Source organism: Myxine glutinosa, chromosome 1, assembly GCF_964187855.1.
Source record: "Myxine glutinosa chromosome 1, kmMyxGlut1.1, whole genome shotgun sequence".
Taxonomy (NCBI): domain Eukaryota; kingdom Metazoa; phylum Chordata; class Myxini; order Myxiniformes; family Myxinidae; genus Myxine; species Myxine glutinosa.
Window position 1 is genome coordinate 373141344 of NC_136261.1, and position 13661 is coordinate 373155004.

General features: G+C 47.6%; 1 protein-coding gene across 3 annotated transcripts in view; it reads left to right on the plus strand.

Moving 5' to 3' along the window:
• Positions 1 to 12206: 12206 nt before the first annotated feature.
• Positions 12207 to 13661, plus strand: part of LOC137415103 (E3 ubiquitin-protein ligase TRIM7-like) — an 80970-nt gene continuing 79515 nt past the window's right edge. Inside the window, exon 1 of one of the 3 annotated variants that reach the window (XM_078770171.1) lies at positions 12207 to 12315. The gene's annotated coding sequence lies outside the window, so the exon portion shown is untranslated. The remainder of the gene's footprint in view (positions 12316 to 13661) is intronic. The other 2 variants (XM_078770170.1, XM_078770172.1) reach the window with 2 other exon arrangements.

Consider the following 13661-nt stretch of genomic DNA (forward strand, 5'->3'; position numbering starts at 1 on the left):
CCAATGTGCAGATTATGATGTATTGAAGAAAAACATTCTCAAAGCCTATGAATTGGTCCCGGAAGCTTACCGACAAAAATTCCGGAATGCCAGGAAGAGGGAGAGTGAGACCCATGTGGAGTTTGCCAGAATGAAAGAAACCATGTTTGATAGGTGGTGTGATTCAAAAGGGGTTGGGAAAGACTACGAACTATTGCGACAATTGATCCTGGTGGAGGAATTCCAACAGTGTGTCCACGAGGACATTAAAGTTCATCTGGAGGAAAGGAAAGTACCAAAGCTGTATGAGGCAGCAACCATGGCATATGACTATGCCTTAACCCACAGGATGGGGTTCCACAAGCCCAACTTCTCGCCTAGACCTAGCCAGGGGAGCTATGGTACCTCAGTGGCGGAGAACGAAAATTCATGGGGGTGGCCTCGAGATGAATATGAGGACCACTCTGATACCACGACTTCTAGAAAACAGAAGACAACAGTTCCAAGGCAGACGTATCCTCAGGGGGGGGCTCAAGGCAGACCATGAGGTTCTCCGCCGGGCCTACCTGCGTGTTTTGCCATAAACCTGGACACTTGATGTCCCAATGTTTTTCTCTGGGATAGGAAAATCAGGAGCAGAGTTCGACTAATACAACTCCGAATGTAATGGCAAATGTGAGAAATCGCCCTCAAAAGGGTTACCAACCATTTATTTCAGAGGGGTTTGTGTCACTGGATGGAGACTCGACTAACCAAAGACCTGTTAGGGTGTTGAGGGACACAGGAGCACATCAATCTTTAATGCTTGAAGGCATTTTGCCATTGTCAGCGGAGATGGAAACTGGTGATAGTGTTCGTTTACAGGGGATTGGTGGCTGTGTTGGTGCTCCACTTCATGTCATCCATTTGGAGTCTGATTTGGTGTCAGGACCGGTCACCGTAGGTTTACAAGCTACTCTTCCTGTAGAGGTAGTATCTTTTGTTATCGGGAATGATTTGGCCGGTATTCAAGTTTCTGGTAACCCGATGTTTGTTGAAAAGCCTAGTAGGAAGCGCCCTGAAGAGAGAAGAGGAGGTACCCTGAAACTAGGTGTCAGCACACACAACTTAGGGATGGAGGCAATATTGGCAAGCTCTTTGTAGGGGGACTGCACTTCAAAACAAAGGAAGATGTTCTGGAGTCTGCCTTCAGCAAATATGGACCCCTTTTGGAAGTGCTGCTGATAAAAGACAGGGAGACACGAAAGTCAAGAGGGTTTGGCTTTGACACGTTTGAGAACGCAAAGGACGCCAGAGATGCAGAAATGGATCTGAATAGTAAGGAGTTGGAGGGTCGGACCATAACCGTAGGGAAGGCATTTCAGAGGTGTCGTGGGGGCTACAGAAGAGGACAATGGAGGAGTAGTGTTGGTGGTGGCAGCAATCGATATTATTATGGAGGTTCCCAGAGTTACGGCAGCTCCTGAAGGAAGGATTATCAGAGTAGTGACCGAGAAGGAGACCGTTATTCACGTGACTACAGTGACAAGTGGTCCAACCGTGATTATTCGGAAAGTTAGAAAGAATGGAAGCACTGAATTCTGTGGAGCAGCCGAGACAAGATTCCTACATGGATTAACCGTGAACGCTACGTTCCTAAAGGCGTCCATGTAGTGAACTTTCCAACACGGATTAACCGTGAACGCCACGTTCCTAAAGGCGTCCATGTAGTGAACTTTCCTGCACGGATTAACCGTGAACTCCACATTCCTAAAGGCGTCCAGGTAGTGAACTTTCCTACACGGACTAACCGTGAACTCCACGTTCCTAAAGGCGTCCATGTAGTGGATACTCAGCTCGGCCTCCCAGGAAAAGGTGCTATCGATTGGCTTGGCTTGACTTTGGATTTTTGATCAACCCCTTAACCTTCATTCAAGAAAAACTAAGAGGTAAAAAAAAATAAAAAATCAGAGGGTGATGAGATAGAGTTGGCTTTGAAGGAGTCCAACTGGGAAATTGAACATGTAAAGGGCAGGGACAATGTCGTTGCTGATGCTTTGTCCAGAGTGAATTAACTTTGGAAATCTCTGTGGGTTGTGTAAAATTTTGTTGCTTTATTTTTGGGGAAATATTGATTACTGTTGCTCACAGGAATTGATGAGTTGGGGGTGAGCTACTTTTGTTTGTTTAAAGGGTGTTGCCTCCAAAAAGCTTTCACTAGGTTCGAACTTTTCTTGAGGGGGGGAAGTGTTACGGATTCGTCACTTCCGCTGTTGTGGTTTTTACCCACTTGACATGTTTCGGATATTATGTATTATTATTATTCTCAAAAGGTTTAGTATGCAGGAACAGCTATCTAAAGTTAAAAAAAGGTTAACTTAAAATGAAACAGGAAACCGAACCGGGGAGAAAAAACGGAGGAAGAAGAGGAAGAGGCGCAGAGAGAAGTGAAAAGACGAACTTGGTTGAAGCTCCGTACCGAGAGGGCGAGCGTACAGTGCGAGTGAACTTTGAGTCCTGGAAAGGAAGTTTGTTTGATAGGTGATATCGCCGGAGTACTGTGGAGCCTGCGTCGTCGGGTATCTGCATTGAGGTTCTGGAGTATCCTTGCCTCGCAGCCCCGGCTCGAGTGCGAGCCGTCCGCCATTTTGTCACACGTGCTGCCTTCAGTGAAAGAAGGGTTTTGTCGCGTCGGCTGGCATTATTCCCCGGTGGGTTGCCGGGGACGGCTGTGCAAGAAAGTGGCTTTTGAGGATTATATGGAGACTCGCTGATTAAACCGCAAACGTGTACATCAGAGCGCATCTTTGGGAGGTCTTCCATTCCACCACTATTTTTGCTGGGTGTTGAACCACGTGACCTCTGGGTAGCTTCGATCGTCCACGCCTCAATTGACTTTGATCGGACATTGATCCAACGATCGCTGGAGCGAATTGACTTCGCCTTGGAGTTGTACAGGGACATTGGGGGAGGGCCGTGAGTTTGGGGTTAAGGGACTAGATCTTAAGAGAGTGATTGTAGGGTGAATTGCTATTATGATTTGTGTCGTTATTCCAGTGTGATTTATAATAGATTATTGTTTGTTCATAACCAGTGGTGTGGTTTCCTGCTTGATTTCGACACGGAATAATATAATTTTCTGCCATGGCCCCTCCCGGGGAATCGGAGGTATACCGAGACAAGGAGGTGGGGGAGGAACACGTAACAGCATATGGAAGAACCCTATTAAAAATTATGTCGCCGTGTCAAAATCCAAGACGGCCGCCGCCATGTATGACTGAACATTGTGAGCAGAATATCTTGAAAAATAAGCGAAGTACCAACTTCTAATCTGGTGTGTGAGTGTATCTAGGCATAAGGAAGAAGGCTATTGAAAATTGGATCGCCACGTCAAAATCCAAGATGGCCGCCACCATATATATGTCTGAACATTGTGAGCGAAATATCTTCAAAAATAAACGAACTAATAACTTCTAATCTGGTGTGTGGGTGTATCTTCGCAAAGGGAAGAAGGCTTTTGAAAATTGGGTCGCCACGTCAAAATCCAAGATGGTCGCCACCATATATATGTCTGAACCTTCTGAGCGAAATATCTTGAAAAATAAACGAACTACTAACTTCTAATCTGGTGCGTGGGTGTATCTACGCATAAGGACGAACGCTATTGAAAATTGGGTCGCCACGTCAAAATCCAAGATGGCCGCCTTGCATCTTACACTTTGTCAACTCACATCACTTCAACGACGGGGGACCTAGGCGTAACGCTTGTTTTTGTCCCGCGTCGCACAGCAGAGCGAAAGGGGTCTATGGTTTTCCCCTCCGTCCGTGCGTGCGGATGTGCGTGTATGCGTGCATAAGCGAAGGACCAAATTCTACTTTGGTGTGTGGATGCAACTAGGCATATGGAAGAACCCTGTTGAAAATTAGGTCGCCACGTCAAAATCCAAGATGGCCGCCGCCATGTATGTCTCACGCCATGTATGTCAACATTGTGAGCGGAATATCTTGAAAAATAAGCGAAGTACCAACTTCTAATCTGTTGTGTCGTTGTATCTTGGCATAGTGAAGAAGGCTATTTAAAATTGGGTTGCCACGTCAAAATCCAAGATGGCCGCCGCCATGTATGTCTGAAATTTTTGAGCGGAATATCTTGAAAAATAAGCGACGCACCAACCTCTAATCTGGTGTGTGAGTGTATCTAGGGATAAGGAAGAAGGCTTTTGAAGATTGCGTGGCTACGTCAAAATCCAAGATGGCCGCCACCATATATATGTCTGAACCTTGTGAGCGAAGTATCTTCAAAAATAAGCGAAGTACCAACTTCTAACCTGGTGTGTGAGTGCATCTACGCATATGGAAGAAAGCTATTAAAAATTGGGTCGCCACGTCAAAATCCAAAATGGCCAACGCCATGTATGTCTGAACCTTGTGAGCGAAATATCTTGAAAAATAAGCGATGTACCAACTTCTAATCTGGTGTTTCAGTGTATATCGGCAAAAGGAAGAACGCTATTGAAAATTGGGTCGCCACCTCCAAATCCAAGATGGCCGCCACCATATATATGTCTGAACATTGTGAGCGAAATATGTTGAAAAATAAACGAACTACTAACTTCTAATCTGGTGTGTGGGTGAATCTACACATAAGGAAGAATGCTATTGAAAATTTGGTCACTACCTCAAAATCCAAGATTGCTGCCACCATGTATGTCTGAACATTGTGAGCGGAATATCTTGAAAAATAAGCGAAGTACCAACTTCTAATCTGGTGTGTGGGTGTATCCAGGCAAAAGGAAGAACGCTATTGAAAATTGGGTCGCCATGTCAAAATTCAAGATGGCCGCCTTGCGTCTTCCACTTTGTCAACTCACATCACTTCAACGACGGGGAACCGAGGCGTAACGCTTGTTTATGCATACTTCCGCATCTGTAATATGGCCGCCTCCATGGAGCGATTTGGTGCGTCAAAGCTTCGAAATTCTCAAAGGATCCAGCAAAATCTGGCTTTTCAACATAATACGTATGCATTCATTCACAACACCAGCTTAGCCGGCTATTAAGCTTTTATCGTTAGTTTTGTTGTCAGAAGCGGCCTTGCGAAAACGCCACGATAAAACTAACTTACCATGGATATACACCTCAACAAGCAACCCCATTGACAGCAATGGTGGGGAAAATCTGCTCGGGGGAGAAAACCCCCTTGGAGAGGGGAGAAAATGATTGCGCTATAACCTTCATTGTGCAACCCTTAGTCATCCTGTCAAGTTTGGTTGAGATTGGATAAGTAACGACGGAATATATCACAGTCAAAAATTCATCAGACAGACAGACAGACACAGACAGACACCAAATGGCATATTTTAGTATGATGATGGTGAAGATGATACACCTTTATTATCTCCACCATCAACATTCAACTTAAATTATTTATTTATTAAATGCACCGTTACCATCTTGCCTGCCAACACACAACTTTGACATATTTATTTATTAAATACATTTTTAACATCTCCACTACAACACACACCTTTGATATACTTATTTATTAAATACACTTTTACCATCTCCACTACAACACACAACTTTGATATACTTATTTATTAAATACACCGTTACCATCTCCACTACAACACACACCTTTGAATTACTTCTTAATTAAATTCACTTTGAAAATTGGGTCGCCACGTCAAAATCCAAGATGGCCGCCTTGCATCTTACACTTTGTCAACTCACATCACTTCAACGACGGGGGACCTAGGCGTAACGCTTGTTTTTGTCCCCCGTCGCACAGCAGAGCGAAAGGGGGACTATGGTTTTCCCCTCCGTCCGTGCGTGCGGATGTGCGTGTATGCGTGCATAAGCGAAGGACCAAATTCTAATTTGGTGTGTGGGTGCAACTAGGCATATGGAAGAACCCTGTTGAAAATTAGGTCGCCACGTCAAAATCCAAGATGGCCGCCGCCATGTATAAATTCACTTTGAATTCACGTGAAAATCAAGCTCAGACACGACTTGACCTCTGGGTAGGTTTAATATCATTTAGATCTGTAGTACATCCTGTAAAGAATACATTCATGCAACAGGCATTAAAATCAGAGTATTTCATGAGCAATGGTCGATTCAATATGGCAATGGTCCAATAGAGAGGACAGTCAGCGCAGCATTTAGGGGTGTACATACCATTCAAACTACAGGACTATGTCACAGTGAGTTCCGCAGGAGTGTCCGTGCGCCCCGGTTGTCCCGGGTCTTATAGACGCCCCTTTTGAAGCGAGCACACCCTGGGTTCACCTTGGTATAATTTCACTACATTCTCCCTGCCGTTAGAACTATACTGCCGCTCGGCAGGTTGCAAGCAAGCATCAGCAATAATCGAATGGGTCACGTCAATCCACGTCAGTCGGTCCACCCGTAGCGGTCGGGGCGGCGAACTTCCCTGCCAGTTCGTGTTCGGAATCTACCGGGCACGGCGTCCCCAAGCCCGGAGTCCCCCGCGTCGGAATAGCCGCCGGAGGTGGGAGTCGGAGGGGGCGCCCCACTGCCTTCGGGCACGGGAGTGGGGAACGACGGAAGTAACGGTGGTAGTTCCATAGGGGAAGCTTCGGTAGAGTCCATAGACTCGTAGACGGGTTCGTCGATATCCCTGTCGTCGTCCCCACATGGGGCGAGATGGCGTACGGAGACAGTAGACTCGCGGCCATCCGCCGTTAACACGCGAGCATGCTCGGGATTAGCCTGGAGGACCTGCACCTTGTCAACAAGGGGGTCGTACTTGCTAGCGCGAACCACTCGTTTGAGATAGGTGGGCCCCGGTTCAGCGAGCCAGCTGGGTAAAGATTGGATACTGCCGGAGCTTCTAGGGTGGTGGAACAGTCGTTCGTGAGGAGTCTGGTTGGTGGCAGTACATAGGAGAGCCCGGATCGAGTTTAGAGCGGCAGGTAGCGACCACGCCCATTTATCGAGGCCCCGGCCGAGGGTCCGAAGGCTTAGCATGACGGCCCTCCATATAATCCCATTAAAGCGTTCGATCTGCCCATTCGCTTGGGGCCGGTACGGGGTGGTGTAGCTCGAAGTGACATTATGCTGGAGCAAGTAGCCCCTCACCTCCTGGGACAGGAACACCGCACCCCGATCGGTATGCACATAGGCCGGATACCCAAACATAGAAAACAAATTCTGCAGGCACCGAATAACCGTGGCAGCCGACATATCCCCGCACGTGTAAGCAAAGGGGAATCGTGAATACTCATCGACGATAGTGAGCAGATAGCGAGAGTTGCTCGACATTGGCAGCGGCCCTTTGAAGTCCATCGCCAAGCGCTCCCACGGTCTAGTAGCCCTAACGAGTGTCCCCATAGGAGGGTTATAAAAACGCGGTTTGAGTTCCGCACAGATCGTGCAATCACGGCAGATGCGGCGGATGTCCTCAATCGAGTATGGCAGATTGCCCTCGCGCACAAAATGCGCCAAGCGCGTTACCCCGGGATGACACATAGTGCCGTGCAAAGTGCGCAGCCCCTCCAAAGTTACAACCCCCGCGCAAGTGGCCGGCCTCGATAAGGCATCAGCGACTAGGTTATCCTTCCCCGGGCGGTATTTGATGGTGTCGCAGAAGTCGGCAAGTTCGATACGCCAACGGGTGATTTTCTCATTCTTAATGCGCTGAGCATGTAAGGTGTCGTACATAAACGCAACGCTCTGTTGGTCCGTGACGATTTGGAAACACCGCCCAAGCAGATACGGCCGCCATCGCCGAATTGATTCGACGATCGCGTACGCTTCCTTTCCGACAGACGAATGCCTCCGCTCGGCGGAGGTGAGAGTCCACGAGAAGAAAGCCACAGGGCGGCCCCCTTGGGAGAGAGTCGCCGCTATCGCATGATCTGAGGCATCACTCTCCAAAACGAAAGAGGCACTCTCGTCAATCGTCGCGACAGCGGCGCCAGCGATGTCGACTTTAAGGCCCTCGAAGGCCGCCAGGGCGGCCGGGCCCATGGGGAAAGTGTCGCAGGCCACGAGGGGGTGGAGCTTCGCGGAGAAATTTTGCACCCACTTTGAATAGTGGGTGAAGAGCCCTAGAGCGCGTTTCAGCGAAGCCCGATCGCTAGGCGGAGCCATATCGAGCAAAGGGCGCAGACGCTCCTTATCCGGAGAGACGGAGCCATGGGTCACGGTGTACCCCAAAAGGTCTACCGTGCGTAGAGAGTATCGACACTTAGCCGCATTCATGGTTAGGCGATATTTCCGCGCGACCTCGAGGAAGCGTTTCAGATTAGTGTCGTGATGCTCCTGGTCATACCCACAAACCGTAAGATTGTCGAGATAGACAAAGACATCGGTCAAATTCTCCTTCGCAACGAGGTCATCCATAGCCCTCTGAAAACAAGCAACTCCGTTAGTTACCCCAAAGGGAAGTCGCGTGAACTGGTATAACCGCTGACCCGATTCAAAGGCTGTAAAGACGCGATCAGCCGTAGAGATGGGGACTTGATGATACGCACTACGCAGATCGAGAGTGCTATAAACGGAATACAGGGCCACCTGGCGTACCAGGGCGTCCATCCCCGGTAAGGGGTAGGCATCCAGCTGTGTAAAACGATTAATCGTCTGCGAATAGTCGATTACCATGCGCCGGCGGTGGGCCTCACTCCGCACCACTAAGACTTGGGCCCGCCACGGTGACCTACTGTGTTCTATAATACCGTCCTTTAAGAGCAGGGCCGTTTCTGCCGCAATGAATTGCGCGTCCGCGCGAGAGTAGCGCCGCGATTTGACGGCTACAGGGGTACAATCAGTGGTCAGGTCAGGTCAGAGAGGCTCCATGTCCATTTGAGCGAGGGCGCGCGCACACAGCGAGCGTGTCCGGCCCACCAAAGTCTATTTCCAAACGTCCATGCCGCTTAAGGAAATCAAGTCCTAACAGAACGTCAGCGCATAAAGCAGGTAATACCATGAGATACACGTCCGGGAACGTGCGTCCCTTTATCACAAGTTTCAATCGACATGCCCCTTTTGTGCTCAACCGAAGTCCCTGAGAGGCCATGAAGATCCGGCGGGTTGTCCCGAGAACCGGCCACCCATGTTGATGCACGAGTCGCTGATCGATAAAACTATCCGTGGACCCCGTGTCAATCAAAGGTTGAGCAAAAACGCCCGCGACCATGAGCGGAATGATGGCCTGCGCAAGGCCGGCAGACCCGGCAGGTATTGTACCGGCCGGGCGAGAAGATCGCGCCTCGCAGGTGGACCCCACGCCGGCTGCAATCCTTCGGGCCGCATCGGCAGGTTGGGCCTCAGCAGGAGCATTGAAGTCAGTTGGCTCTTCAGCTGTTTCATTTGCTAGAGTGGGTGTGTGTAGGTCGTAAGAGCCGCCGCCAGATGGCGCTCGAGTCACGTGAGAAAGATCTCTGCCGTCTGCAGATTCATATGCCAAAGTGGGTGCATGTAATTCGTAAGAGCCGCCGTCAGATGGCGCTCGAGTCACGTGAGAAGGATCTCTGCCGTCTGCAGATTCATATGCCAAAGTGGGTGCATATAATTCGTAAGAGCCGCCGTCAGATGGGGCTCGAGTCACGTGCTGCGTTTGCCGCATATCGAGAGGAGTTTCCAATGCAGGAGCATGTTGCTTGTTTGAAGTAGGCGTTCGAACGCCAGTCAAGGTCGGTCGCGCTGCGGCCAGTCGCGTTCGCGCCATTTGTTTCGGTGGCCCGGTGTATCTCACCAAGGTCGGGCGTGCAGCCAGAGGCCCGCGAGAAGGAGAGCGGCTCATCAAAGCCGAGTGAGGCGCCCCGTCCGGCGCTCGATCCGTTGGCTCCGCGATGAGCCCATTCAAGGTCGCACGGGGACGTGTGCCCCGAGCGGCCTTCCTGCAGACCTTTGCAAAATGGCCATTGGTGGAGCACAGGTGGCATGTAGCCTCCCGGGCCGGGCATTCAGAGCGAGGGTGCTGCCGATTCCCACAAAAATAACATTTTGCATACCGGTCAGGCCGTGGCCGGGCAGCGGCGGCAGCAGTGAGGCTGGAAGTGCAGTCCGCTTCAGGAGCTCCCGGAGACTCGGCCGTGGTGGTCGGGTCCTCCTCCGTATCCTCGGCGGTAGCCCTCTCCGGTCGTGCGAGTTGCGAGGTCCCCGCCATGACTCGTGGGTGATCATATGCGGTGGATTGTTCTCGGGCATCTGTATATACGCGTACCAGCTGTAGTGCCTCCGTAAATGTCAGATCCGCGACCTCCAGGAGTCGGAGCCGCAAGACTCCAGAATTAATTCCGGAGATGAATGAATCTCAGAGCAAGTCGTCCTGCACTTGCTCGTGGGTCCGGACGTCCTGCACGCAGTCCGCCAACAGGTAGTACAACACCTGCGCGAAGCGATTGATCGATTCAGATGGTTGTTGTCGCCACTGGGAGAGTTGATGCCGGCCGTGCACAGCGCTCCGTGTCTTTACGTATAGGCGCTTCAGCTCGGCCAGAGCCGTAGCGTACGTCTCAAATCGAGAAATGTTCCGGAAAACGGTGTGATAGACCTTCGTCTGTAACACGGACAGCTTCATCGCAGCGGTGGGCTCTATTTCGTGAGCAGCAAAGTAATTCTCCAGCGTTTTGAGCCAGTGTGTGAACTCCGATGCTGATCCCTCAGCTTGAGAGTCGGCTCCGAGAATCGGTACCACGATCATCTTGTGGTCAGCCATTCCGACGATCTAAATGATATTAAATGTCGTGAAAATCAAGCTCAGACACGACTTGACCTCTGGGTAGGTTTAATATCATTTAGATCTGTAGTACATCCTGTAAAGAATACATTCATGCAACAGGCATTAAAATCAGAGTATTTCATGAGCAATGGTCGATTCAATATGGCAATGGTCCAATTGAGAGGACAGTCAGCGCAGCATTTAGGGGCGTACATACCATTCAAACTACAGGACTATGTCACAGTGAGTTCCGCAGGAGTGTCCGTGCGCCCCGGTTGTCCCGGGTCTTATAGACGCCCCTTTTGAAGCGAGCACACCCTGGGTTCACCTTGGTATAATTTCACTACAAAATGCACCGTTACCATCTTCCCTGCCAACACACAACTTTGACATATTTATTTATTAAATACACTTTTAACATCTCCACTACAACACACACCTTTGATATACTTATTTATTAAATACACTTTTACCATCTCCACTACAACACACAACTTTGATATACTTATTTATTAAATACACCGTTACCATCTCCACTACAACTCACACCTTTGAATTACTTCTTAATTAAATTCACTTTTACCATCTCCACTGCCAACACACAGCTTTGAATTACTTATTTATTAAATACACTTTTACCATCTCCACTACCAACACACAATTTTGAATTACTTATTTATTAAATACACTTTTACCATCTCCAGCACCAACACAAAACTTTGAAATACTTATTTATTAAATACACTTTTACCATCTCCATGACCAACACACAACTTTGAATTACTTATTTATTAAATACACTTTTACTATCTCCACTACCAACACACAACTTTGAATTACTTATTTATGAAATACACTTTTACCATCTCCAATACCAACACACAACTTTGAATTACTTATTTACGAAATACACTTTACCATCTCCAATACCAACACACAACTTTGAATTAGTTATTTGTTAAATACACTTTACCATCTCCACCACCAACACACAACTTTGAATTACTTATTTACGAAATACACTTTAACCATCTCCACTACCAACACACAACTTTGAATTACTTATTTATTAAATACACTTTAACCATCTCCACTGCCAACACAAAACATTAAACTGCTGTATATATTTATTTTTATCCCCATTCCTATCTCCACTGTCTACATATACATTTATTTAGTTGTTCAGGTGTTTACCTGTAAAACGTGATTTACCTGTAAAATCTACACGCCCCATTTTAAGGTGTGGTTGGGGGTGTGTTCTCTGAGGATTTGCATTCTTGCTCATTTTATTTTCCCTCATTGTACCTTTCAATTCATTATTACCTTCAAATGATAAAATCCACATTGTTCAGGAGAAACTGAGAATGAGACTGAGAAAAGAGAGGAATGAGTCAATTGATGTCACAACCATCTTTTCTCCATCTTTGTTACTTTAGACAGGGAAAACAACTTCAAATGATGATGTGTAATTTCCACAAGTGTTTATGATAGAACCAAGTGGCTGAGAGTTTGTGGTGGACTTGAAAACCAGAATAAGATTTAATAGTCACTTCAAGTAAATGACGTCAATGCATTCCCACGTGACGTAAGGAAACTGATATACCTGCTTTGCTTCCTGGTTGGTTATCTGATCGTCGTGCAATTTGAACACATCTTCGTTACGAGAGGTAAGGGATTCCTTTAAGGTCACTGGATTGTGAAAGAAATAACAAATTATGTTTTGTTTTTCATGTGAAATTTTGATAACCATGTTTGTTGCATCACAAAGGAGATGATACATTTATAAATAAAATTTTTCTGGAGTGTTTCAAAATATATTTTTTCCCAATTGTATCAAGTAAATAATCCACTGGTGGGGAATGTCAAACCTGGTGGTTTAATGAAGCTTCCGCTTTGAACCTGGGAGGGTCGGAGATATAAACCCGTCCGAGTCACACAAAGACTTTTTTGTATAAATGGTACGAGCTGCTTCCTTGCTTGGTACCCAGTATTTAAAAGGAGAGACCAGGGACCAGCACCGCCAGGAAGGTAATGGCAAACCACCCAGTACAACCGTCACCAATAATCTGTTTCGGCATCACCGACACTCTGTGGAGTATGGGACACAAATCAAAAAAGAACATCGAGTCAAAAAGGTGGGAAATCTACATTGGTCACTACACACTGGCGAGGCTCTGACTTGTTCAAAGTTCCATGTTGTTTTATGTTTGAGTCAGGGACTCAGAGTCCTTGGGAGGAGAAGGGGGATTGCTAGATTGCTATCACCATTTTGGCCTGGAGAAAAGTACACCTCAAGATACACACTTCAAATAACTCTCCCAATAATGCAATCCAAGTGGGCAATTTTTATATTCGTGAGTGTAATGGCATTGTGAAAACATGCCATTGGGTATGAATCCTCAAAGCAGGCGAGGGCTGATGGAATCCCAGTCTGTTTAATTCGTGAATTTGCTTGTGAATTCAGTGCCCTATTAACGATATTGATACATTTGTGGGGGTAGGGAAGAAATACCATCGTGGAGTCAAGATTGTATAGGTTTTAGCATGGACCTTGTATGCAAAGAAGAAGAACCTCGATATAATAAGTAAGGAATCTGTCAGGTTAAGAGTGTTCACATGTCACCACACGGATGTTGGTTTTGTATTAACTAGATGGGGCTTAAGGATAATCCCAGTATGTATGTGCCTCCTGTGATTTTCCCTTCTGTTTTTTACAAGTAAAAAGGCCGGCCATAAAAACCCTGGTTCACCAACAACAACAATAACAACAACGGTCATTAAGCCGACATTGCCAAAAGAAAGCCGAACATTTCCGAACGACTGCTAGATTCCGCCTCCAAGGGATCGTGACCGATCGGCCACACCGTGAAGTTCGTCGTTGGCTGAGAGCATATGGAATTATTTAATGGGGCATGGGGATTGGTCAGGGAGTGACTTCAGCGAGGGAAAAAGGAGAGTGTGTCCCTGCCCCTCTCTCTCTCTTTGGTGCTGGCTTCATGGCGAGTGGTCGCGT